Source organism: Corapipo altera, unplaced genomic scaffold (assembly GCF_003945725.1).
Source record: "Corapipo altera isolate COAL_440 unplaced genomic scaffold, ASM394572v1 23b, whole genome shotgun sequence".
Classification (NCBI taxonomy): Eukaryota; Metazoa; Chordata; class Aves; order Passeriformes; family Pipridae; genus Corapipo; species Corapipo altera.
In genome coordinates, this window is record NW_020884885.1 from 1,637,267 (window position 1) to 1,647,540 (window position 10,274).

At 35.1% G+C, this 10,274-nt stretch overlaps 1 protein-coding gene across 1 annotated transcript in view; it reads right to left on the reverse strand.

Annotated features, from left to right (window-relative positions):
- LOC113946631 (formin-1-like) overlaps positions 1 to 10,111 on the reverse strand; it is a 45,932-nt gene extending 35,821 nt beyond the window's left edge. The window contains exon 1 of the mRNA XM_027642217.1: positions 10,032 to 10,111. The gene's annotated coding sequence lies outside the window, so the exon portion shown is untranslated. The remainder of the gene's footprint in view (positions 1 to 10,031) is intronic.
- Positions 10,112 to 10,274: the final 163 nt, after the last annotated feature.

The window sequence follows — 10,274 nt, forward strand, 5'->3', positions numbered from 1 at the left end:
TGTTTAAAAGATGCCTAGACTGCAAAACTAGAATTATACAGAAATTATTGACTTCTATTGAAGTCAATAAGAGTGTAGTTTCTGAGTAATAAAATATTTTTAGTACAGTGATCTTCTCTAGAAAAGATCACAATTCCTGACAAATATTTTCAGTTGTACAAAGAAAGTCCCTTTGTTCAGATTTTTGCTCCTATGATGAGATGTATATAATGTCAATGGTGTCCTTGAAACTGATGGTTCCTGTTCAGTGCAGTTCTTAATAATGGTTGCTTGTAAAACAGCTTAGCTCTCCACAGTACTCCTTCCAAAAAAGGCTGACATACTCCTGTGTTAGTAGCTTCCATTTTACAGGAGATACGTGGTCCCAAAAAATAAAAGAAGGCTTCCAGCATTATGCTTCCTGTAAAAATGTTTCTCCTGATATTTGTGTTGTAATCCCTATTAAAAATCAACTATCAACTTAAAAAAACCCAACTATTTAAATTATACTTCTTAATATCCATGTTTTAATGCTGACCCCTTTCCTATATGATTTTGTATTTGAAAGACAGAATGACAGAAAATAGAAGCTCGAAATAGAAAAGAGAAAAACAAGGAGGGAAGATGTTAAAGTGGGCAGCAGAACGTGGAAAACACCCCTTTAAATGTAAAATGCCAGAAGCTAATAAAAGATTTCTGAAGACATGAATACGTGCTTGAAACCTCTCTTCTCAAATACAAAACTTTGAGCAGTCAAATCATTACCCATTTTCTATGCCTAGTGACAAACCAACAGTCCATCTCAACAACGCAAGATATTTTCCTGTAAGTGCTCCTCTAGCATGCCCATCTTTCTGAAAAATGGAAAAATTCCAATCCCCAGAACAGAAACTAACTTTAAAGAATATATGTTACCATATCACTTTTTGTACCTACTTCCAGCAAAATATTGTGCCAAATAATTATTGATCTTTCTTCCAACACAAAAAATTACTCAATACAGTTTTTACAGACTAACACTCCTGAAGTAACATGTGTTAGCCTAGGCAGAACTGGCATGAAGAACTTCTTTCTGCTAGATCAGCCTTGACTAGAAAGTACAGATTTTAATATTTTGTAAGGAAATTTCCCATTGCTTATGATTAAAAGGTATGCAAATACAAGATGACATTTCAGACCTATAGGACATTATATTAGGCAGAAACCCTTGATTCACAAACTGTTAACAGGCTTCAGTGAATTAGCTGAACTAATGGTGTTCCTGCAACACTAACAGAAACTCCAGGTTACCCAGCACTTCTGATGCATTAGAGCCAAATGCACCTTCCAAGCTAAACTTAAATGCCCATTTGCATAGTATAGATGGGCCAGGTAGTTTATGTAGCCTTTAAAACAACAGAATTGAGTGCATAAATAAGTAAACTATCTTCTTTCTTACTGAGTTCCAATATCAACACTGGAGTGCAATACTGAGTGCAATATCAACATAAGACAAGACCAGGACATTTAAATTCTGCAACCACAGGGTCTCATTTTCACTCCAGTACTTCCCCACTAAAGCCATATATGTGAAGAACCCCCACAAACAAATGCTTCTTGATTCTCAGAGGCTCTCAAGGCTCTCTGAGGCCACAAGACAGCCTTGGTAAATCATTTCTAACTGGTGAGCTGATCTATACAACAGGAATCAAAGAAATGGATGTAGGGTAATCATATGACAAAAGAACCCTTTCTGTATTAAAACTCCCTTGGATGAGAACAGATGGAACACATATGAAAAGCAATTATAATCTCCAGATAACATGCACTTTTAGATTTCCTATTAAATTTTGTCACCTAATGCATCTCAGTTCACATAATATTTTACACATCTTTCATCTAGATTAAGCATCTTACTGAAATCTCTTATAACACACAAATAATATCCCAACTTTTTGCCCATGACCTGTAAAACATGAAAATGTATTGCAGTTTTCATAATTTTGTTAAGGAAGTAATTTGTATCACTCTCTTCACATTCTCTGAAACACAACCCATTGCTGTTTATTAACAAAAGAGGAAGCTACACATGAGATTATACAGAGCTATAATGTTGAAATGAGTGATAATTACAGGCTTTATAATATCTACATTTTATCTAAAAGCTGATGTACATTTTAACAATGATACTGCAATGAAGATCACATAGAGAAAGCTCTTTTAAAACACTATATTCTGCTTATGATTACAGTTGAAACAGAACATTATCATTTCACAGAAATGTTAAGAGGGTCAAAGACTTAAACTCAATTTGGCTTGTTAATGCACTATTACGAAAGAGAGAACAGGAATAAGGAAAACGAACAAAAGAAGAGAGAACCATGGAGCACACATAGAAACTGCTAAGAAATATGTAAAAATGTATAGGATTATTCCCCTAATTCCTCAACCCCATTTTCTGACATAGTTAAGTATAAAATTTAAAAAAGGAAAAAATTAGGAACAGCCATTGAATTTTTCAACACTAGAAAAAATTAAACTGATGGAAAATAAATAAATAAATAATACATCTTTAAAAAAATCCTGGATAACACTGTTCTTGAACAGTAAAAAGAGTAGGGGAAATTTAAAAGAAAAGGGCATGTAATACTTAAAGTTTCTATTTTTTAATATTTATTTTAAATATCCAGGTAAGAGTTTTACTACTACACTGCAGGTTGAGTAAGAAATGTAATGTATCATTTCTTCTTTCAGAAGAAAATAATTTCCTGTCAGGTCTACATTTGAACTTGAGTACAAAGAAGGAAATAATGGCTTGGAACAACTAGTGATTCAAGGAAGACAAATAATTCTGTTCTGTTGAAGAGCTTTGTTAGGGCATGAGTTGAACCCTGCAGAAGCAAACAGTATTATGACTAAGGAAACTGAAATGGAAGTGCACTGGAAGCACCAGCAGACGCTAATGGAAACTCTGATAGCAAGTAATACATTTGTTTCTTACTCACAGTACTTTCTGAATATAACCTGTGATTATTTGGAAATATACAATATAATTTGTGCAAGTGAATTTTTTTCTTCTCTTTTAAATTTTTATCTGTGCTAATACACCTTTTGCAATTTTAGTTTCAGAAAGCAAACAGACCTGTCTTCCCCAAAGGAGACTGACATGAAAATTCTCATCCAGTGTAGCCTACTTCAATTTAGCAAAGCAGCATGTATTTTTTTCCTGGTACAACTGCGTCAGCAAGTTAAAAAAAAAAAAATCAAAGATGTCACACAACATGTCTTCATGAAACTGTGTTGGCAGAATAATCTGTTTGACAAAGATGACTAATTTGGAAGAGGTTACCAAATGAGATTTCCACCACAAATTCAATGATTTCACTGTTTAAGAGGTTGCTAATAAAAAAAATCTGCAATGCTATTATAAATATGAAAAGTCTTTAATTTAGTAAGTACATTAACTAGCAAACCAGCAGACATTAAAGGAGAGAAAGAGCAAAGGCAATCTGTACACATATCCTGAAGAAATCACTCTTAACACAGCAATGGCCCGTCTGAAACAGACTATTTCAAGAAATAATGCTTTTAAATAAACAAATAAAATCCCTCCACACTTCAGTCAGGTTTTTACACTCTCCATCTCATTCCTAGGCATTTGGCAGGGGAAAAAAACCAAGGGAGTAGATAAGTCTATTGTCCTTCTTCCAGTTCTTTTGGACTAGAACAGAGTTTCCTGACTGCTGAAGAGGCAAACTAAAAGGAAAATATCACAAAAAACATTCTTTTCAGTTTGCCTCTGGAATGCAAAGTACCACTAAAAACACTGCATTCCAGAAAAAGATACATCCAGCATATAGAATTTGAAGCAAAATGTCATTACCAAAATTCACAGCCTTATAAATAAGGGAGACTTTCTTAAGTGACAGCAACAGCAACTCTTATAGAATTTAAAGATTTTAAATGAGTTTAACAGTTTATAGCACAATCAAAGTTATATTTGTCATTTCTCACCCCACCTCTCCAGCTTTACTTGCAAAAAACGTTGCCTTAGTATTTTACTGAGATTTTCCTAAGGAAAAACATTTCAGGAGGCAGTATTTGGTATGCACAATTGAAGCTGAAATAATCAAAGTGTCACAAAGTTATAACTGAGAGTCTTATAATGAAAAATACCTGAACAACTTTAATGTAGCTGGTAGTAATCAGTCTTGCTGGGTTTTTTAACTGAGTATCAGAAAAACAAGATTATTTTACATGACAGATTAAACAGAAAGGAGCTCCATTTTGCATGATAAATGAAATACAAGCCAGATTGCTTCAAATACCAACACTGATCCCCATATCTTCTCTTCTAAAGAAGATTCCTGAAGCTAATAGATATTACAGAACTTCCGAGAATGAGGTTGCCCTCCTGGCCTAGGTCTCTCAGTCCAACCCAGCACAGCAGTTAATTTCTGCCTTCCTCAGTGAAGACCAAAGAGATCTTCACCATATTCCAGACCATGTCTTCTTCATTTCTTACCACATACAGAAAATGAAAATCTGTTGAGCATATCTATCCAAAATTCAGAAGGTAGAAAGTACGATATTATCATGGCAACTGGAACTTACACTCTCACCTTATGCAGAAGATATGTACTCAAACTGTTATGATTCAACGGGATTCAAAAGACACAATATCCCAAACTCTCCTTGCTGGTAAGAAAACCTGTGATTAGCTCAGCTGGTTAGAGCATGGTGCTAATAATCCCAAGGATGTGGGTTCTGTCCCTGTACAGGCCACTCACTTAACAGCTGAACTCAATGATCCTTGAGGGTCTCTTCCAACTCAGAATATTCTCTGAAAAGAGTATTTTGCCAAATCTGGAAATTAAAATAAATTTTAGAATTACCTAATCTATCTTAAAATAAAGACAGAGTTCATTCCTCAATAACAGAATTACATGATATTCTGGGCTTTACTGATTTTGCATTAATATAATATATATACCTTATTCAGACAAATAAGCCTCCCCTACAACATCACTAACACCTTCCTTACATCTTTTGTACCTAAGATGAATACTCTCAATGAAATTTTGTAACTTAAAATAGAAAACCACTGTACATGTATACAGAGGATCATGGTTAATACTCAGGTGAACTCTCATAGTGATGTAAAAATTAATTACAGGCAAAAGGAAAAAATCTTTTGTCTCACGTTACAGAGGTCTTCATGAAAAGTTGCACTAATTAATAGTCAGCTGCTTTTCAAGTAATAAACAAACAAAAAACTATACTAGACCAAACAAGCTTGTACAGACCTCTATTCACGTGTCTAAAATGTAATCTTTACATATTTCAACAGAAACATACTATATTATCAAGAAAAGTGAAACAAAAACCAAATTATACTAATAGTGAAAAAACGATATGAACTAGCAATATCATATTTGTACATGTTAGACTTGGGTCATAAACTGCACACATGATTTTTTCCAGTTTTAACCTAGATAAATACACCCCCTAAAATAAAACATTTTTTATCAATGGGTAAGTTTTACAGGATACACAGTAATTTGTTTCCACTTCCGGTAACAAGTATAGGATATTTCTACAGAAAACCAACGTGAATTAAATAAACTTTTTTTAAATAAAAGAATTGTTGTCTTGTTAATCTTTATCCAAAAGCTTTAATTTTGCTTGTCCAGACAGCCAACATTTCAAAAAGAACTGCATCTTGTTCTGTATTGTATTAATATCTTTAAGTTCTCTAAAGCAAGAAAGTACATTTTTATTTATTTAATTATTGAATGCCTATGCTTGTTAGTGTCATGATGATACTTAAATGAAGCATTTAGTACATAGCCTTTCAGATCAAAGATCTTTCACTAAACGTTACTTTGAGAGACATACGTGGCCCATATATTCTGAAGTTTAAAGTCAATACAGTATTTAAGGAAAGCAAAGAAGAAAACTAAAAGGCTATGTTACAACAAATGTTTGAGCTATTTCATGAGCAAGGGAAGCAATTCCAGGTGCAAAAGGAGGTGCAAGTGCTAAGGAGGCTTCAGTGCTGCAGACAAAAGAGAAATGGAATTTAAAGAATAATAACAGCAATTAAAAAAACTTCTCATAACAACATTTTATACCCTTAGAAGAACCCCTCCATAAAATCCAGCAGGTTTTAAATATATTTTTCTGTAACTAAAGGTCAAAAACACTGCCCCCCAGTAAGTTCTTACAAATCAAGAACAATTTTCTGGAATAATGTATTTGACAAGTTAACAAATCTATTTTTAACTATGCATATTTAAAAAAAAAATGCAATGGTTGAGAATAAACTCAGAAATATTTTTAACTTTTGCCCCTTCAAAAATTTTACTGATCTTGAAATTACTTTAGTGTTAAGGAATCTTGAGTTGTTTCAAAAACTCTATTATTCAAGTTTTGAAAACCTTGGTTGTACTAAATAAAATGGGATATAATTGAGATGATCATATTAACACTTCAAACAAAAAAGTGTTAAATCAGAGAACTATGGTTGCATTTGTTTTCTTCAGTGCAACTTCTTTCTAGTAGAATTTCATCCATAGTTAAATGGTTTTGACGTATGACTACAACTAACAAAAAAACTATAAATCCAACTGCTAGGAGAGATTATAGGTTTTCCAAAGGCCTGTTGAACAAGTAAGAATATTAAGTACTGGGGTTTAGATATACATTTAGTCTGCTTTAGTAGTCCTAAGTGCAAATGAATTAACCTTTTTAAAAGTCTTGAAAATGGTTAATTGTTTATATGTCATAGCAATTTTCTTGGTCTGTGTCTTATCATGGAACGCAGAATTTTTATTAAATTCAGCAATTCTGTCAACACCAAATGCACTTTTACCAATAATAATGTTTTAAAGAGTTTATAAAACTCAAATTATTTTAAGATTAAACAGGTTGCATAGATCCCCCAAGGGGGTTATAACTTAAGCAACATGAAACCCCTCGTGGGAAAAAAAGCAATAAGATTAACACATGAAGACACAGTGTTTCAATGTAATAAGCTTACAATACTGCAGGATAAAAAGAACGTCTTTGAGAAAATCGTCAACTTAAATCTTAACATAATAAATACTGATTTTACTTCAAGATTTTAGTAGTGCCATTTAAAATAATCTGTAAGACTCAATGACTAAATGGAGGACAGAAGTAATTCAATAATAAGAATTTAAAGGCCCTATGTAATTTTCTAAGGGCCCAAATCAACAAAACATATATGGTCTTGTGGAGATACTAAACCCTCCATTATTGCCACATATATCTAGTCTGGCAACACTTACAGAAAAGTAAAGTCACAAACATTAATCTGGAAAGATGTAATGAAATGGCATGAGACTGCTAAGTGATCATGGCAAAAAGAAAAAGCCTCCCTCAGATTTCAGGCAGATCTAGGCTCTACAGACTCCACTGCCAGAGGAAGGTTGAACTATTCTGATCATTAGACATACAATCAGATTTTTTAAAAAATCAACAAAAAATGACAAGAACAAACTTCTGCTTAGTCACTAAAACATTAATGCAGTCTTTGCTCCTCCTGTCTCCCAAATATGTGCAAGTCACAACTACAAACTACAGCCTGTCATCAAGGAGTAATGTCTAAATATATGAAACATGCTGAAATGTTAGAAACTATTTATACTTGATTAAGGTTCAGAGTCCACTGAGTTATATCTATTTTATCACTCCAAGATGGCCAGTTTCTTGCATTTTTGCCACTCTTCCTGATACTTAAAAGTTAATGGAATATACATTCAGATTATATAAATTTTCAAGTCATACAAGATCAAAGGTAGAAAAACAATATATTTCATGTCAAAGAGCTAAAGAAAAATTAAAAGCTGACTAACTTTCTCATATTTGAAGAAGATGGGGTGGAGAAAGGGATGCTAATTTTTGAAAACAGCAACACAAAGGCATATGGAAAATTTTTTTTAAGAACTGAACTCATTCAGTTCCTAAATACTATAGCAAGGAGTAAAAAGCCATCCAACCCTCAAGCCTTAACAAAGACATCTATGATTGTTCTTGCTTTTCTTTTCCTACTCTTGACCACTCTCTAGAGAGTATAATTTTTGTTTATTTGCATAGGCTGCTTTTGACTTTTGGTTCCATTTTCAAACATGTTATTTGTACAAGTTAAAGCAGGACCAAAGCTTAAGAAAAGATCACCCTGTTAAACAATATTGTAAAGGCCCTAGGCCTTTTCCTAGTTAAACAAAAAAAAACAAACCCAACCAAAAAAAAACCACCCTGCAGTTCCTCATATCCCAGACAGAAATGTCTCTTCACCATATTTTTATATCCTGACAAATGTCAGCATAAAGTTGACACTCATTACCTTGACATTTATTTTAAAAACAGACATTTCCCAATTTTTATTTGGTATTTGCCTATCGCTTCCTCTTTAGAGATATGAAAATCTGTAAACAGAAACTGAAAGGAAAATTCCAAATTTTCTGGAAATAGCTGTCTAGGTAAGAAAATCTCTACAGAGAGTCTAATCTTTTCCCCATGCCTCTATTTCAACCTTAACAAGTTGCAAAATGTTAGGGAAACGTTGTCCTGTTCTCTACTTACTACATGATTAAGTCACCCATGGCCATGTAGCTGTACACCTTACACATATATCTATTAAAAAAACCATACAAGAACATGCATGTTCATGGCACTTGACTTTTAGTGAGATAGGCTGAACTCAAAACTAATTTCCATTGCTCACACGATAGTTTGATTCATATCAAACTGCAACTTTCTATCTCTAGACATTCTGACTACGGTACTTCAAATTAATTTAATGATGTTATGGGTTGACAGTTTCTTTTTCACAGTAATACAAAAAGCAGTTATTCTTTCTTCCACTTTCCATTTAATCCAAAATTGTTTAACTGTTTCTGCTGAAACTTACCCAAGCAAGCCAATTCACCTGCAAGTACCGTCCAAACTACCTGAAAGGTGAAAATGTCAGAATATTATGTGCAATTTACCTAAACTTCATAGGAATACTACTAGTATACTTGTAGAGATATCTTTAAATGTGTACAGAATAGTTTAATGATAACACTTGCACAAGACATTTCTACAAGTAAAATGATTATTAAACCATCATGAACAATTCAAAGGATGGGTGAAAATAAATAACTAAAACCAGAAACATAACCAAAACTTCTCTGTAATTTCTCAGCTACTTTTTAAAATCGACTGATTTTCTGTGAAGCTACAAGGAAAGTAAGGACTCATTATGATTCCTGCTACACTCTTGAGAAAGCAAGTATCACGAGACAAGACTGTGGGACAGCTGGAAGAACTAATTATATACAGTTCCCAGACCAACTCTCTGTTGTATCATAATGTGATTTAATATTGCATTCGAAGAAAGGAGAGTGTGCAAAACAGCAAGAGAAAGGTTTCTCCAGAACGCCAGTACGTGTCCTTTTCCTGCATGTAAAAGATATTAGCAGATGTCAGTACACAAATGCATTCTAACGCAGGGTAACAGTTCATTAACCTCATCTGCAACAGTGACTCCGATAAGCTTTGCAACATCGAGTAACAGACTGTCTGAACGCTGTAAATATTAATCACGTGTTTCCCACTCATCTGCCCTCCTGAGCGCATTTGATGGCATTTGCACCCATCAAATGCTACAGAATTATAACAATCCGCATTCCCCGCTTATCTGTACGTATCCCGCATATCAGGCTAGAAGAAAAAGAGTTTTAAGAGTCATTTTGTGGCGGGGGGAAGTAATTCAGCAATAATTTACACTAATAGCCCAGGCAGGAAAGAGGGAAGGAGGAAAGCTATGGACTTTCTTAGGACTGCAAGAGAAACTAAGAGATCCCAGCCCTCGTGATCCCGCAGAAGCTATCTAAAAATAACCACCGAGAGAGCAGACGAGATGCTAACGAGGACTAATGAGACCCCCTCCCGCAGTCTTGAGTTAGTGGGTTTATTTTGTAATCCACTCGATTGCGACAGAGCCACTGCGGGGAACGGAGCAGATGGGCAGAGCGGTGGGCAAGCGAACGAAGGAGTATTACCTTGAGAGAAGCAGCGCCCCGGGCTGCGATGCTCCTGCTGCTGTTTCAGGCGCAGGGGAGGACACAGGATGCCGAGTAGCTGCAGGACTGCAGCTGCCCCGCGCTATTCCCGGCCACCTCCCCCCCCTCCTCCCCCCGACCGCTGCCGCCTCCCGGCTAATTCCCGGCGCGGAGCCCCGCGCTGTGCGCGCGCCCCGCCGCTCGCTCCCGGCGGGGGGGGGGGCGTCAGGACTGACAGGCCGT